This window comes from Cebus imitator, unplaced genomic scaffold, assembly GCF_001604975.1.
Source record: "Cebus imitator isolate Cc_AM_T3 unplaced genomic scaffold, Cebus_imitator-1.0 Scaffold351, whole genome shotgun sequence".
NCBI classification, from domain to species: Eukaryota; Metazoa; Chordata; class Mammalia; order Primates; family Cebidae; genus Cebus; species Cebus imitator.
Window position 1 is genome coordinate 1,064,803 of NW_016107666.1, and position 16,163 is coordinate 1,080,965.

Below are 16,163 nucleotides of genomic sequence, written 5' to 3' on the forward strand. Positions count from 1 at the left end.
CTGACCCTACACAGAGCAGAGTCCTACCAAGAATGGTGCAAACGCAGACTCATGAGCAAAGAAACAAAAGCGTTGTTTTCAGCCACTCAGTGTTGGGGGTAGTTTTGTTACTCAGCAATAATTGTTGAAAAAAATGACTTTCAATTTCAAAACTCAAAGATATAAACCACATCGAACTTTCAAAGGTACAGCTTTGGTTTAAACATTTTTTTGTTGTTGTTTAGAATTTTTTGGTTGGCTGGCTGTGCTTTTGATTTTAAAGTGTCTCATTTGAGGACATGAACTGCTGGATCTCAAATATGGAATAAACACATTCTGATTTAGGCTTAAAAGTAGAGATGCCTGGCTTAGGAGGACAATATGTTTCTGCTGACCTATTCATCTTACACGGGCCAAACCTACGTCCTGCCATCATTCTGTAGGTGGGAAGCTGAACTAGAACTGACCTCAGTTAGCATTTCCCAATGCAAGTGACAATATCCACCCTGGAATTCCTGACAACACTATCAACCTCATACAGCAGCCCCATGCTGGCCATCCTCGAAAAGTGCTGGCAACAAGGTCTTGCTCAAACAGCAGGGACAAATCTGCCTAGTTTTATGCAAAGGAAAAGGAAAAGCAAAGCAATTAATTCACCCTGGGGAAACATGCTGAGGGCATGAATTCACCAGGTAGTGCAAGTCCCTGTCAGCTGCATTCACAAAGAGGATGTGCCATCCTTCCCCTGTTCTGTGGGCCCTTTCCGCCTTCACTGTGGGAAGGGCAATGGATCGTGTGGAGTGGGTGGAAGGGCGATGTAGGACATGAGTGGGTGATATAAACTGGAATATAAAGGGAACATGACTTCTTGATGTCATTGATCCTAAGGTGATTTGTATTATATGTATACCAAAGATCTGGGAGAGAACACAACCTGGGGAGTCTTCAAGATGCTCTACTGCAGCATTTCTCAAAGTGTGGGCCTTAAGTCCAGCAGCATGGGCTTCATCTGGAAACTCATTAGATATGCAAATTCTTGGGTCCTCCCCCAGATCTACTGAATCAGAAACTCTGGGAGTCAGATTTAGCTATCTGTAGCTTAACAAAGTCTCCGGTTGGCTTTGAGGCACACTCAAGTTTGGGCAGCACGAAACGTGTTGAAATTCAGAAGAAACGATTAGAACTTCTATTTTTAATTTTTTAAAAAGCATTAAGATTTACTAATATTTAAGTTTACTAACATTTAACAATGACTGTCCTGTTCTTATCTGCTCTGTAGGTTGTCGGTCATGTGACATATGCAATTTCCACAACCCAAAGGATTTGCAATTATTATCCCTACTTGTTCGTTCACTTTGAGCTTGTAGTAAAGTATTTTTTACTTATACCCACTGGTGGATTTGCAAATTATATTACCTACCTTTAATTTCACGAACCTGTCTCAAATGGCCAAGTGGCTTGATTCTCACAAAGAAGCCATTAAGCCCAAGCAAGTAAGAAAATGGGCAGAGTTGACACTTTTATAATCTCCTCCAAATCACACCACCACACTGTTCCCCCTATAATTATTGAAAATACTATTTTGGTGAGTATCAAAACAAATTTTTAAGATAATAAAATTTAAAATATTTAAGAGATAACTTATTTCATTTTATCTTTTAGTTTAATACTGCTGTTTTTATATGGTCTAAAAGAAACCTGAGGCTTTTAAGAAACTGAGGTTCAGAGGTGTCACCTAAATTTATCAAAAATGTAAGGGCAAGATTTAAACTCTGGAACATCTGTTGGACCTCACAGCCTGTTGCTATCAGCCGTGTGGTGCTTTAGTCCACGAAGGCTGTGAAGATTATAACGGAAGATATAGGTTGGCCACAGAAGACTAGAACAGGTGGAAAACATGCATTAATCAGAAAGTTTGCAATGATTCTGGGAAGAGGGAGCCAGCATTGCCCTCGAGGAATCTAGACTAATTGGCAGTAGTGAGGCCAGATAAGATAAACTCTCCTGAGTACAGTCTTCTGTGATATCACCAGTGCTGGAAGGGCTCCTACGTTATCACCAGTGCTGGGATTTGCCATGCGTCTTGCAGGCAATGATGAACATGTGTGAAGGATTGGAGTTGTCACTGCAGTCACTCTTCCACCTGTCACACTGATTCCCTTCTTCACAAAAATACAAATCCTGAAAACTGGCACAGATTTAAATAGCATGTGCTTTCGGGCCTTTTGCCGATTTTACAAAATGTCTAAACCTGAAGTTTCTGTTACCATCATATATTTCCATGCATTTTGGCTGCTAACTTGGGCTCCTTTGTCACTGTGTTTGGAAAAATAAGTTTGAACAAAGCAAACTTTTTAAGAAAGTAATAATAAGATAGAGAAAACTTCATTTAGAAATCTAAGAGTGCCTAAAGGCCACTTTCTTTGTTACATATGATTGATAATTTTTGTAGAACACTATCACCAAGTCACAGCTTTTAAGTGAGTGGCAATGACTACCTTTAGATGGGATATACCAAAGCTCAGGATTGTCAGCTCTACCTCGTCATAGGCTTGTTAGCTGGTCAGGCCTGCCATGAAGGGTGCAAAGCCTTGTCCGTTTTTCAATTACGTTGTTGAGTTTGCATTCCACATTCCATCATTTCAGAACTCCCTTATACCTTGGTAATTTCATCGGATCCAACCAGCATGAAGCCAGCCAGCCAGCCAGCCCTGGATATATCTAATTGCTCAATTTCTTAAAGTCTACACGTGGACTGCTGAACCTTGCTGGGGGGAAATTCATGCTGTCCGTTTTACCATCTAGCAATTGGGTATGTTTTCCCAGTCAAGCAGCTTCTTCATTCTCAGCCACCACAATTTTAAAGCTTCCCTCTTCTCAAACCTATATTCCCAATGCTTTCTCTTCACAACACTCATTAGAGTTGGTCTACCTACATGGAAGACTACTAATGAACAATCCTGTTACTAACTTGACTGTAGCCCATGAGGGCAGCGCTAGTATCAATTTTGCTCACCAGAGCCTCCTTTGGGGGCCTGGCACAGGGTAGATTCCCCAATAAGCATTGAGGGGTTTGCAGTTTGATGTGAGATGAGTTGTGGCATTCAAACCTTGACCTTTGGGCCATGTTCCCCTCCCAAATGCCAGCAAGCCTTGTAGGGGGCCTCAAACAGCCTTGTCCAAATAACTATGTCAAAACATCCTGTGTTGATGGAGGCAGCAATCAGTCACTTCGAGCTTCCTGATTAATTGGTGAGAGACAATCAGGGCCCATTCTGCAGGGGCTGCAGAGTTTAAGTGATGTCCCACATCAGCCACGGGATGAAGCTTCTAAGAGCCAAATTGCCAGGGACTGGTGAGCTCATCTGAGACATACAGGAAACGGGAGTAGAGATAAAAAGCAATAAATTCAATAAAAATGCTAATTTGTTTAAGCCATCAATTTTTAATCATTTGACCACCTAATTAATTAATTAGTTTTGTTTGGACTGGAGTTCCTTCCTGAAAGCATTTGGGACTGATGATTATAAAAGACACAAATACAATAACCCTAAAGGTTATTAAAAATAAGTCAGGAGAAATGTTGGCTTTCCCTTTACTCCTTGTCTCTAGAAAACTCGGGCAACCAAGCTAGAGGATGTTGCCTCTGGGGATGCTCTAATAAGATCCAGATTAAGGAAATGACAAAAAGAATTTAGAGACATGGAGAGATTAAAAATAAACGGAAAAGGTATGGAAGTTTTATCTGAATAAGGACAAGACTGAGAGCTCACATGGAGAGAGGCCTCAGCTGTCCTTGCCTTAGCCATCCTAGCCCAGAGTGTCCACAACTAAGGCACCAGCTGACCACAGATGCATAAGCGAACCTAGCAAAGATCAGTCAACTGCAGCCCAGGTCAGAAGAACCACTCATCAGAGCCAGCCCCAAACTGCAGACTTTGAGAATCATGAACTAAACTCAATGGTGGTTTAAACAGTTTTTCTTTTCCCTTTTGAAATTGACATGTGTGATAATTATACGCATTTAATGGTGGTTGTTTTAATAAACAAATTTTGGAGATGTTTCTTAAGTAGCAAAAATTAACTGATACAGTTCATTATGCAATCGCTTTCCGAGAAACTTAATTCAATCGTCAGCTTTACAGTATTAACGATATCTTTTTAGCTTTTCTTAAATCCATTTAAATTTAGTCCTTTGATAAATTTCTTACAGTTTAACTCTATCTGCCAGTATTATGATTACTGGGCATAATAGCTCAAAAAGAAAAATAAAGCACTAGGAATTTCTGCTCAGCAGCCTTGGTTGCTTCTTTTTCATGGAAACAACAAAACCCCCACAAAAACTGAAAAACCTCCAGAGGTTACATTTGACTCTTATAAAAGCTGTTTTTTCAGTGCTGTAAGCTCAGTTTATTTAGGCTTTTTATTGGGCTTGGGAGCGCGTTGGTGATAGTATTAATACTACTGAGCTTGGGTTGAGAACACTTTTTTTCTTTAGGACCCTGAGTCAGGGGCTGACCTAGAAAATCTACACCCACAGATATTTTCTACAAGGCGGTAAGTCAAACAATCCAAACTGTAGCATGTCTGCTCTCTCATTTGAAGATAGTCTATGTTTGTAAACCAAACAAACAAGCATAAAGGGAAAAAAGAAAATGCCTAAGACCGTAAATGTATACTTTAACTTACAAATACAAACATGTCAAACGCTTTTCAGAGACCATGCATGAGAATGACAGTTTAAACTGAAGCCCTAAAAGCTTTGCACTCTCTCTAGCTCCCACATGTATATAAAAGGTTTAAATGAACAAGAAAAACATGTTGGGATTAGGATTTGATTCCAAAAAGCTTTTATAGTCATATAGAATGACCAGGGGTTACACTAGCTTCAAAAGACACAGCAAACAAAAACTGATTTTTATCACACAGTATTAATACTTTATGGGCCAAAGTTGTTTTCACAAAGTACTTCCATAGTGAGGAACTTGCCAAGCTGTGTCAACGTTCACGGCATTAGGAGTCTCATCTTGAAGGTTTCAAATTCAGTCAAAAGGAAAAAACACGTGTTTGTCTATTTGAACTTCAAAATTGGTCAACAAATACCAAACTCAACACTTCTGAAACATGAATTGTAGACCCATTCTTGACTCAGTTTACTCCTTTGACACAGTAATCATTAGGACACCACAGTAGAGTGTGGCAGGCGCGTGTTCATAAGTTATTTTATTTTTTGTTAATTAGCTCAACCACTTACCAATCTCTCAGACATAAATATTACTTAGAAATTAATTGCACTTAATTTGTTAGTATGAAAACTTGCCTAGCATTCTAAGGGGCCTCTGACAAAAATTAATAAATACAACTTTTTAAAAAAACAAAGTACTGAATTTTTTCATGCACACGATTTGACTATCTTCTTGAAATAGCTCAAAAGTCCTCCAGCACCTTAGCTCGTAAGTCACTCCAAATAAGATTCCAAGAAAGAAGAAATAAAGGGTTTAATATGGCCCGTCAGCCCTGAAGCAATTGGTTTAGAGCAGTGACGCAAGCCAAGTTAAAGCAAGTTTCTGGAGCACATTGCCAGGCTCCTGATTCTTACCTTAACACTTCTGCCAACACAGTATCTTTGGTGTCCATGCTATGTCACACATTTAGAGAGCATCATGGCTGGCATCAAGCTACACTTTCCTGTTGTAACTTCTGGGTCTTTTCGTCTGCTTGAATTTCTCTTTTTCTGAGCTGCCATCTCCTGTTAGTTCCTTCTTCACAAAAGCCCTTGTATTTTTCTCATAAGCCTTATGGTCTAAAACATCAGTTCCCAAGCTTTGGCACAACTGAACATATATTAATAATTGGAGAATCATTATTCCCTGATTTTTTTGTCCTGGAATCCTCTTGGGGTTACATAGCTAAATAGGGACTTGAAGAGAAGTAACAAACCATATACCTCTTTAAATTTAAAGAATGCATTTATTTTAAGGAACTGGGTTCTGTGGAATATCATTTAGGAAAATTTCCTTTTCCTTTTTTTTTTTTTTTTTTTGAAAAAAGTTCTTTTTCTTAAGGATTTGGCTAACTCAGCGTTCCACATTCTCTTCTATTCAACATACAGGAAGTAATGCTTGTAATTTAAAAAAAATGAGGGCAATAAATGAAATTAATCTCCTCCTCCAGACTTCAATTACATCTCTTCTTTTTTACAACTACGCACTTTAAGACCAAGGGGAAGAAGACTGTAAGTGTTTAATTGGGAAAATATTGACTATAATATGCTGTAGGCATGACACTCTTCTGGGATCAGAGAAACTGAGGGCAACAAGACCTGGCTCTTACCTCCAAGATTCTCATAGCCTAGAGAAGATCAGAGAGAAGAGCAGAAGATGGTAGAAGGGCTTCGAAGCCCACATCCACAAGACTCTGTAGAGTAACCGCTTTGTGTTCAGGTCTTTCCCTCCCTGCAGAACCTTTAAAACTGGATCAAAAACCCTCATATTCTAACTGCCGCCTTACCACCCCCCACCCCACGAACATACACACAGTGCTTGCAAAATGTAAACAGGAAGTCAGCCACATTGTATCATGAATACTTTCCCTCCCCTCATAAACCATGAGCTCTGGCATCTCCTTTTCCGATACTCACCACAAAGTAGCACTGGGCTTTATCACAAAGCTTTCAAGGCTACGACCTCTACTACTCTAGATTCTTCTATTTTCTTTGTACTTCAGATGAGATTAAACCCAGGCCAAGCTGTGAAACCTACCATCTCTGCTTCTGCCTTTGCATCATTAAAAAGACCATGAAAAAAGATAAGCTACTAAGGCAGAAAAAAGTATCATCAGGTAGGACTGCGTTCAGCTGCAGGTAAGCAAAAACCTAATTACAGTGGCTTAAATAGAGGTGAATTACTTTCCTAATTTATAATTAGTGCAGGCATAGGCAGGTTGCTGATATTGGGTCCAACCAGGAGGAAAAAAAAAGGTTGGTGCTTGTTTTGCCTCCCTCTTTTAACAGAAAAGCAAAATCTTTCCCAGAAATCCTGTCTCAGCAGATCTGCTTTTTACCCTGTTGACCAGAATGGTGTCACATGGCTGTAAGAGACTGGGAAAGTGAGCCTGAATGGGTGTCCTGGCAGCCGATGAAGAGGCTTTGCCACAAGATCAATCCTGGTTCGCCTCCCAAAGATTTTTTGAAAGGGTTGACATCCAAGTTCCTTTAGTGATAAAAAACTAAAATGCTGAAATACTGCAGTAAGCCTATAAATTAAAAATGTTATCGAGTTTATTAGTTCTACCTTCCCTTCATACTGTGACTGAACTCATCACTTTTTTGAACTGATATGGAAAAATCCAAGATCACTGGGCAAACTTCAGGTGATTCCTGAAACTGCAGCTCTGCTTAATAACTTGTGTATTTTTTCTTATTTTTCCATGTTAGTTCTTTCTTTCTTGATTGATTCATTCATTCAATACGTATTTATTGAGGATCTACTATGTGCCAGGCATTGTAATAGGTGCTAGGATACAATGGGGAACAAGATACATACACTTCTTCTATGAAATTTTGTTTTTGTGGAAGAGACAGATAAAATGTATTTGATTATAATTGTGATAAATGCTATGTAGGGGAAGTACAAAGTAAAATGAGGATATTACAGGAAATTAGCATAGTTTGAGGTGTGTCAGGAAACCTATCCCAAGGCTCAATGGAACTAGGACCTCTAAGCCTCAGCACTTTTGACATTTTGGGTCAGATAATTTTTTGTTATAGGGGGCTGTCTTGCTCATGGTAGGAGGATTAGAGGTATCCCTTGGCCTCTACCCACTAGATAGTGGTGGCTTTCCTCTTCCAGTTGTGACAACCAAAAGTAGCTCTAAACATATCCCTGAGAGCAAAATCATCCCCAGTTGAGAATCGCTGATTTAAATAAAGACTTGGAAAATGAATATGAGTGTCAGTCACACCACAGAGAGAAATCATCAATTCCCATCCGTCTTTCACCTCAACCCTTCCTTTGGTTAAACTTTTAAGCCCTCTTGCTTTACTCATAGAGCTTTAAAAACTTACTTCTAGGAAGTCTTTGCTGAAGACAAAGTAAGTGGCAAATTCCCTCTGGTTCTCACCCTGAATAAACCATGAGTTCCACAATCACCTTCTACTATTTCATGTGGCTGGAAACATAATAGTGTTATTTCACTTTTTCACAGATGGAAGATGCCCTTGATGATCTTATGTATATTCACCTCTGCTTCCAGCCTCTGTACTTCTTTCTCCAGAGACAGGCTCTGAAGGCCTGCTTCATTCCAGGCGCGGTCCTAGATGCTACAGTATAAATATGAGAAAGACTTGTAGTCTCCAAGAACTCACTGTCTTGCTTCACTCAGGTACAACATAGAAGGAGTTGCAGAGGCAAAGTTGAGTGTTTAGTTAATTTTCTTCTGCTGGCTGCATGTCCTTTCAAATGAACACAAATTGAAAGGCAAGGGCAACTCCTATTTAGCTCACAATTCAGCACCTATGAGGTTATATAGAGAATATCTGCAGAAGATCTGATAATTCTGATATTAAATGTTAATGACAATGCTTCTGTACTCACTCAGATAACCTGCCCCTGAAATGGCAATTCTGCTTGGCTTGATTCCTCATAATTATTGGCTGAATAAATTGAGACTTGATTTTCATTTGCTTCAAGCTCTGTTGGTAGCGTCTCCAAAGTGAAGATCTTCCCTAATTTCCTTGCTAGGCTTTGACCTACTTCCTTCTTGTCTCTTATCCCGCAGATAGATCTTCCCCCTAAAATCTCTTTTGTTTATCATCTGTCTAGCCAAGTCAACTGCCAAGGACAGGAACACTGAAGTGAGGCAAAGTATTTATTTCCTGCTTTGTAGAGCCAGATACTTAAAGTGGGGAAAAACAGTCCTCACTTGCTTCTAAGTAATGTTCTGTTTTGGTCAGAGGCACACATTAATTCACATGTCCAGGCTGCTTGTAAAATAAAACCAGAGGCGTAAGAACTGATAAGAACATGCATTCCTATTTCCTTTTCCTACAAAACAAAGCCTGATGGTGGTGGCTCATTACTCATGAACAATGGACTTAAAATTTTAAAGAAATCAGGGCTTAGCATGGAGGGATGGTTGTATCTAGTACTCAAATAATTGGGAAATTGAACTTACATTCCATGGAGGCAGAAGCAACTCACTAGGGAAGCGTCCTACGGCAACAAAACTTACTATAACAGTATGACAGGGCTGGGCGTGGTGGCTCACGCCTGTAATCTCAGCACTTTGAGAGGCCGAGGCGGGCGGATCACCTGAGGTCAGGAGTTCAAGACCAGCCTGGCCAACATGGTGAAAATCCGTCTTTAAAAAACAACAACAACAACAACAACAAAAAACAGTATGATGAGGTAAGTATGGTAGTACAATAAAGTCACCTGTTTTTCTTCAATTAATCTTTCAGAGTCCTCTGTAGTCAGCCCAGTGTAGTAACTGATCAGCAACAAACTCACCACTCTCTTCTTGAGAGGAAGAAGCATGTCAGCACCCAGGCTCTGCATTTTACTATCAGTGATGTTCATCCCAAGTGTTCCCTTTTGCTTTGCATGCTCTGTACCCATAGCTAGTAGGCTGCAGGTCTTCCTTTTCCTATGTCCATGCCAGGACCTTTCAACTAATTCGGGACCTTCTGCATGGCTCAAGCTCGGGTCAACTCCACAGTACGCCTCTTATGTTTTAGAAATTGTCTAAATTGCAATATAAAAACTGTGGTCAGAGTTATGTAAGTTTTATCCAGTTTTGGGGAACCTGTTGAGGATAATATTTTCCCAGAAAATGAACAGGTTTCCAAGCATTGCAATATATGTGATTAGTTAAAAGCCCAGTCTTCAGACCTTCTCTGGAGGTGCAATGCTACAGCTCCTGGGAATGTAGTAATACAGTTGGCTCTTACATCCAAACCATGGCTATAATAGAGGATCAAAGACAGTGAGATCCCTGTGCCTTTGTGGGTGTATGTGTTAAAACCAGAATGCCTTTTTTGGGGAAATACTCTCAGGTTAGGCAAAGAGTGTGATTTAAAAAACAAACAAAAAACTTCAGCTCAGTTAAATGTAAAGGAATTTAATTGAGCAATGAATGATTCATGATTCCAGCAGCCTCCTGAGCCAGAGTAGACTCAGGGGGCTGCACAGCCACGTGGTGGACTTATGGACAGGAAAAGGAAAGTGCCATTCAGAAAACAGAAGTGAGGTACAGCAACAGATGGATTGGTTACAGCTCAGTGTTTGCCCTATTTGAACATGGTTCAAACAGTTGGCCACATTTGATTGGCCAAACTCTGTGACTGGCACAAGTGTAGTCTGTTTACACTTCCAGTTATTGCAATTCATTACACCCAGAGAAACCTTTGGGCCAAACTGAAAATATGGAAGCAGGCAACTTTAGGCTAAACTTCATTTAACAAGTGAGGTTGGCTTTGGGAGGGCAAGGCAACTCGGTCAGATCCTGGGCGACTTCTCCTTTAAGGATGTTTCAAAACAGTTTAATATTTTCAGATTATGTGACTTCCATTTCTGTTAAGCTACTACTAAATTTATTATGAGGTAAAGAACATAGACCTTTCAAATGCAAGTTTTATTGCTATTACAGTCTCAGGTGAGGTGATAATCAAATATTTATTATATGGAAAGTAGCGAGCACGACTACTCAGAATGGACCTCAACTTCCTCTCAGAGATCTGGTTTTGAAGGCCCCTGGCTGTGCCAAGTACTAACTAATTTTGGGAAGGTCTGGTGAGGTGACCTGGTGATGAGGAGCTCAGGGTAGTGGCCACTTACCCAGTGCTACACAAGTATTTCAGTATTTTAATAACCAGTAGAGTTGTGTTAGTGCAAACTGATGAATATCAGCCTTTCCTGGATAAAATTAAATGAATAAGTGAATGAACAAATGACTTAAACTTTTATGAATAAGCAACATGACCTGAGTCTTCCAGAAATCCACAGAGGCTTGTGCAGATGAGTTTCGTTTGCTGAATCTTTTCTTTTGAACTTTCCTGTGGATAAAAGGGAGGTTCCTAGCAGACTGGCAGCTGCCTTTTGGCCACATGTCAGAGTAACTAGAGAGTGTAAATGATTCCAGCCAAACCATCAATAATGGACAGTGGGTAATTCAGTACATAGACTCCCCAGCCGCCTATCTACAAAGGTGGCAAAGAGAATGTCTCTCTGTTTCTCTTCACCCATTCAATTTAGACAACAGCCCGCCCTTCAATAATGCCACACATTCCAATTATGAAAAACAAATAGCGTTACAATAGCCAGGGACTTTCGGAGGAGAGCATCCCTTTGGTAAACACAGTCTCTAGATATTATCTCTTGCTCTCCCATGGCATGCTGCTGCAATACAGGCTGAAGTACAACGGGTTAGGAAATTAGGGCTTTCATGGTCTAAGTGACCAAAAGGTAGCTCATGAATCTCAGAAAACGTTTACATTTGGGTACCTTGCTTAATCCTGTGTGTGTGTGCATGCGCGTATGCGTCAGTGCTCGACAATGGTGATTTCATTGTGAAGACTATGGGTCAATGGAAGATTACAGTGTTGGATGTTTGTAGAGAGAAATTATAATTTTTAGATCTAACTGACCTATGCTTTTGATTATTCTGGCTAGGTAAACTCAGTTTAAGTAAATTCATTCATTTATTCATTCAACAAATATTTATTGAGTATCCACTCTAAATCACCTACTCTTCTAAGGCTCTGGGGATGTAGACAGGGAAGAGGGCAAACAAGAAACCTACACTCCTGGATTGTATGTTCTAGGGCAAAAAAGATATTTATCTTATTATTTCAGGTCATAGTAAGTACTATACAAAAAAATAAAGCAGGGTAGAGGGTTAGAGGTGGCTGAGGATGTCTTAGCAAGGGTGAACATGGAAGGACTTTATAAGGTGGTGATGTCTGAGCCAATGAATTAAAAAATATGAGGGGGAGAGAACAATAAAAGCAAAAGCCTCAAGAGGAGAATGACATCAATGTGTTCTGGACACATCAAGAAATTGACTACCCTGAGTAGAATGAATGAGGGGGCAAACGCAGAAGGTGAGGCTAAATGTAGCTGTTACTAAAGCCCTGTAAGATGACATCTTCTGACAGACTGAGGGAACTGCTCAAATAAATGTTGTAGATTCTCTCTGAAGTATTAAGAGCTTCCTAAATTAGCTACAGTGATTGAGATTAGGGGTCTGAATTGGAGAACCATGTTTATACACACAGTGCATTTCTTCGTTATTGTTGACACATGGAATACTTTGCCTTGCTCTTCTGTAGTGATGTATCCTAACTTTTTTTGTGTGGGGGCGGGGTGGCTAAGAAAAAGGATGGGGGGGGATAGCAGCTGACATATCCATAGATGAGCAAAATGTGCATTTCTTGTTCCAGCCTCTTCTAATTTAGTACATGGCCCCGAATCTCTCACTTTTTAGGGGCATATCATTCTGATACACTGAGATCTAATGGAGTTTAGCTCTGCTAGAATGTAATTTCTGTGAGGGCAGGGACTTATTCATCACGGTATCCATGGTGATTTATAAACAATTATTGAACTCGTCCACACACTCTGCCCAGCTTCATTTATTTCCTTGCCCTTTGTCCTTCCTCCCTTAAGTGTCACCAAGTAAGGACCCTGTTCTTAGAGGAGCACAGCAGGACACTCCCGGTCTCCCAAGTGAGCAGTTCTACAGTGTCAATCACTCTCTCATCCTGAACATAATGTGATACAGACCATTTCTTGGAAAAACCCAATTCTCCCGGTATTGCTTGGCCACATTAACCTTTAGGTAATTGGCACTAAACTTAGGATTAATTCATTGGAATTCCAGGTAACGAGAGAGGTGGCCCTAAATGTCCAAGTGTCATTGTTGAGAATTTGTTTCAAGTATCTTAAGTTGTTGGGCAAAGAGAAAGGAACATCACTCCTATCCCCCTATAAAGCTGAAATATTTATGAGCATTTAACATCAAAGAAGAATTGGGCCAGGCAGTTGTGGGACAGAGAAGTCTAACATTTGATTTTTCCCCACAAAAGGTTTAAAATCTGCTAAGGAAAAATGACAATAAGAAGCTATTAAACAAATACTAAATGAATAAAATACATTTTTTTTACCACGTACCCTGAATTCTAAAAGCACCTAAAATGATACCAGAAAACAGGTACTGAAGTATTTGTGGAATTAAATTTGTGTTATTTATCTTGAGGCTATTACTATTTACTTTGAAAGCACATGTCTTTCTCATAAAATAATAGATTATGTATGTAAAAGAAGAGGTATAAGAAAAAAAAAAAAAAAACACTACTAAATCTCTGAACCCAGAATGACCTCGCTGAGCATTTTGGTTTATTTTCTTCCAGTTGTCTTTATTTTCTTATTCTTACATAGATAAGATCATATGGAGTACATAATTTTATTTCCTCTTTTCCTCTTAAGATCATAGCATGCTTTGTCTGTGTGTGTGTTTTTTCCCCTTCCCAGTGGGGGTGTCTCCTGGTGAAAACTGAAAAACATACTAGGCAAATTCTAAAAGAACTCTAACACTTGTTATGTATGCTTTAAAAACCTGTGTTTTAGCGGCTGAATAATACTCAAATTGACATTTACTAATGAGACTTTGAAAGTTTATGTATGACTATACTACTAAAAAATTTCTGCATTTAAATGCTTTACACGTTCTGTGTTTTCCCATGGACTGTTCTCTGGTTATGTAGGTGACAAAATAATCAATACAAGAAGAGAATATAGCAGAGATGATAATAGACGAGGTTGTCAGAGGCAGAAACAGTTTCCCTGTCCGCCCTTGCAGAGAGTAAATGTGAAATTCTGGCAATTCGGTTGGGTTATTTGGTCTCCAGCTGGGCCCCTCTCAGGAAGTGAACTCACAGTGGCCTTTAAGCTGACAGCCAGAAGATGGGGTGAATGCTGTTAGCAGTTACCCTCGGGCAGAAAACTTAAGAGGTGACTGCACAATGGAACTGGGGAAGCCAAGAAAAGGTAATGAGGTGCCAAACCTGGCCTGACATGCACAAGGCAGGAGACAGAAGCCAAGAAAACACACGCCAACATGCAGGGTTTCAGAAGTCTCTCACACAGTGGATTGCTTCTGCAAAGCCTTCCAGTTTATAATCAGTGCCCTGTAACTGACAATTATTTTCATAAAAGAATAAATTTTTAGAAATCCGTGGGCTCTGCCTGCTAGGCACTTAGGATGGCCTTCCAGCATTGTGCTTACAATTTCATGATGTGCCGTTACCTAAAGTAGAGTGAGAACTGCTGTTTACTGAACATTTGGTGTGTGCCATGCACCAAAGCACTCACAGAAAATCCATCCACTCGCTAAGCCTCCCACCAAACATAGATAATATGCTTGTTCTATTACCATTCCTGTGTTATAGCTGAGCAAACAGGCAGAGAGAAGTTGGACAGGGTCAGCCAGCCAGCATGGGTGGGGGCTGAAACACACCCCTACCTAACACCAGAGCCCATGCTCTTGACTCCTCTAATCCCTGTCTTTCCCTGTCCCTAAGTCACCCCAACAGGAAGCCAAAGTGTGTCTTATCTTCACATTCTCCACAGCTCACACTGATCTGAAAAAACAAAGTGACCAACACATAATGTTAGCTTGAACTGAATCAAGACATGATGAGTATGTGTTTCCTTTTAATTTCTTTGTCAAAGTAATATACATACATAATTAAAATGGCGCCAAAAGAAATAAAACTTTTTTTTTTTTTTTCCAAGGCAAAGTCTCACCCTGTCACTGAGGCTGGAGTGCAGTACGTGATCCTGGCTCACTGCAACCTCTGCTTTCTGGGTTCAAGTGGTTCTCCTGCCTCAGCCTCCAAGTAGCTGGGACTACAGGCATGTACTACCATGCCTAATTTTTGTATATTTCAGTAGAGACAGGGTTTCACCATGTTGACCAGATTGATCTCAATCTCCTGACCTCGTGATCTGCCTGCCTCAGCCTCCAAAAGTGCTGGGATTACAGGTATGAGCCACCGTGCCCAGCTAAAATGTAACAATTTAAGAAAATTCCCAATACTCCTGAACTCTCATATTTTCCCTTCCTGTTCCACTTTTTAGAGGCAACCACTTATTTTTACTTTTATTTTTTGAGACAGAGTTGCTCTGTTGCCCAGGCTGGAGTGCAGTGGCATGATCTCAGCCCACTGCAACCTCTCCCTCCCAGGTTCATGTTATTCTCCTGCATCAGCCTCTCTAGTAGCTGGGATTATAGGCATGCACCACCACGCTCACCTAATTTTTGTATTTTAATAGAGATGGGGTTTTGCCATGTTGGCCACGCTAGTCTTGAACTTCTGATCTCAGGTGATCCAACCGCCCTGGTCTTCCAAAGTGTTGGGATTACTGGTGTTAGCCACTGTACCTGGCTTAGAGGCAACCACTTCAATCTCTCAGCCATTTATTCTGATCTCCAGATTGCCAAATGTCTTGTATTGCTATTTCTTAACATACCAATTTTATACTTTGCATATTGATATTCTTCATGGTATAAGAGGAATTAGTTTTCTTATACCATCCCTCTGCTTATCTCGTTTAATAAATATATATATATATATTTCTAATAATACTTTAGAAATATTTGTAATTTGTATTTTCTAATTTTAGAAATGTTTGTAATTTGCAATTCTTGATAAGGTTTTTGTTAAATCAACAGTGTTTACGAGTATGTATTATTTACTGCAAAGCCAACTAGTGTACTATGTTTACGTTTTATTTCTCATACAAATGCTTATTTTTCTGCAAGTTCATATTTGTTTTTTAAACTTGCTTATACACCTACTCTTAATTTTCTTTCTTATGCTTCATTATTAGTATTATTTTCCAATAGTCAACCAGACCAGATAATGTACCAATTACATTGTTTTTATCCAATCTGAGCTTGTTTCTTTCTAAAACCATCATATAGCTGTCATGTGAGACTATCTTTTCTCCTCATCTGTATATTGCTTTACATTTCTGATTTCGGTTGGACACTTAGTTTCATGAATCCTTTCTGTTTCAGAGTTAACTGCCTAATTTGGTTGAAGCCAAACCTCAAGGATCAGATTAGAAAGGAGTACAGTGGAGAGAAACACTCTGAGCGCTTACATGTCTGAAGAAGTCAGT

General features: G+C 39.8%; 1 protein-coding gene and 1 non-coding gene across 2 annotated transcripts in view; both read right to left on the reverse strand.

Moving 5' to 3' along the window:
• The window catches only part of RARB (retinoic acid receptor beta), a 410,353-nt gene that overhangs the window by 245,047 nt on the left and 149,143 nt on the right, over window positions 1-16,163 (reverse strand). The window lies entirely within an intron of this gene.
• On the reverse strand, window positions 13,512-13,573 carry LOC119467916. Its single transcript, XR_005196549.1, has one exon. It is a non-coding gene; the product is annotated as a U7 small nuclear RNA (small nuclear RNA).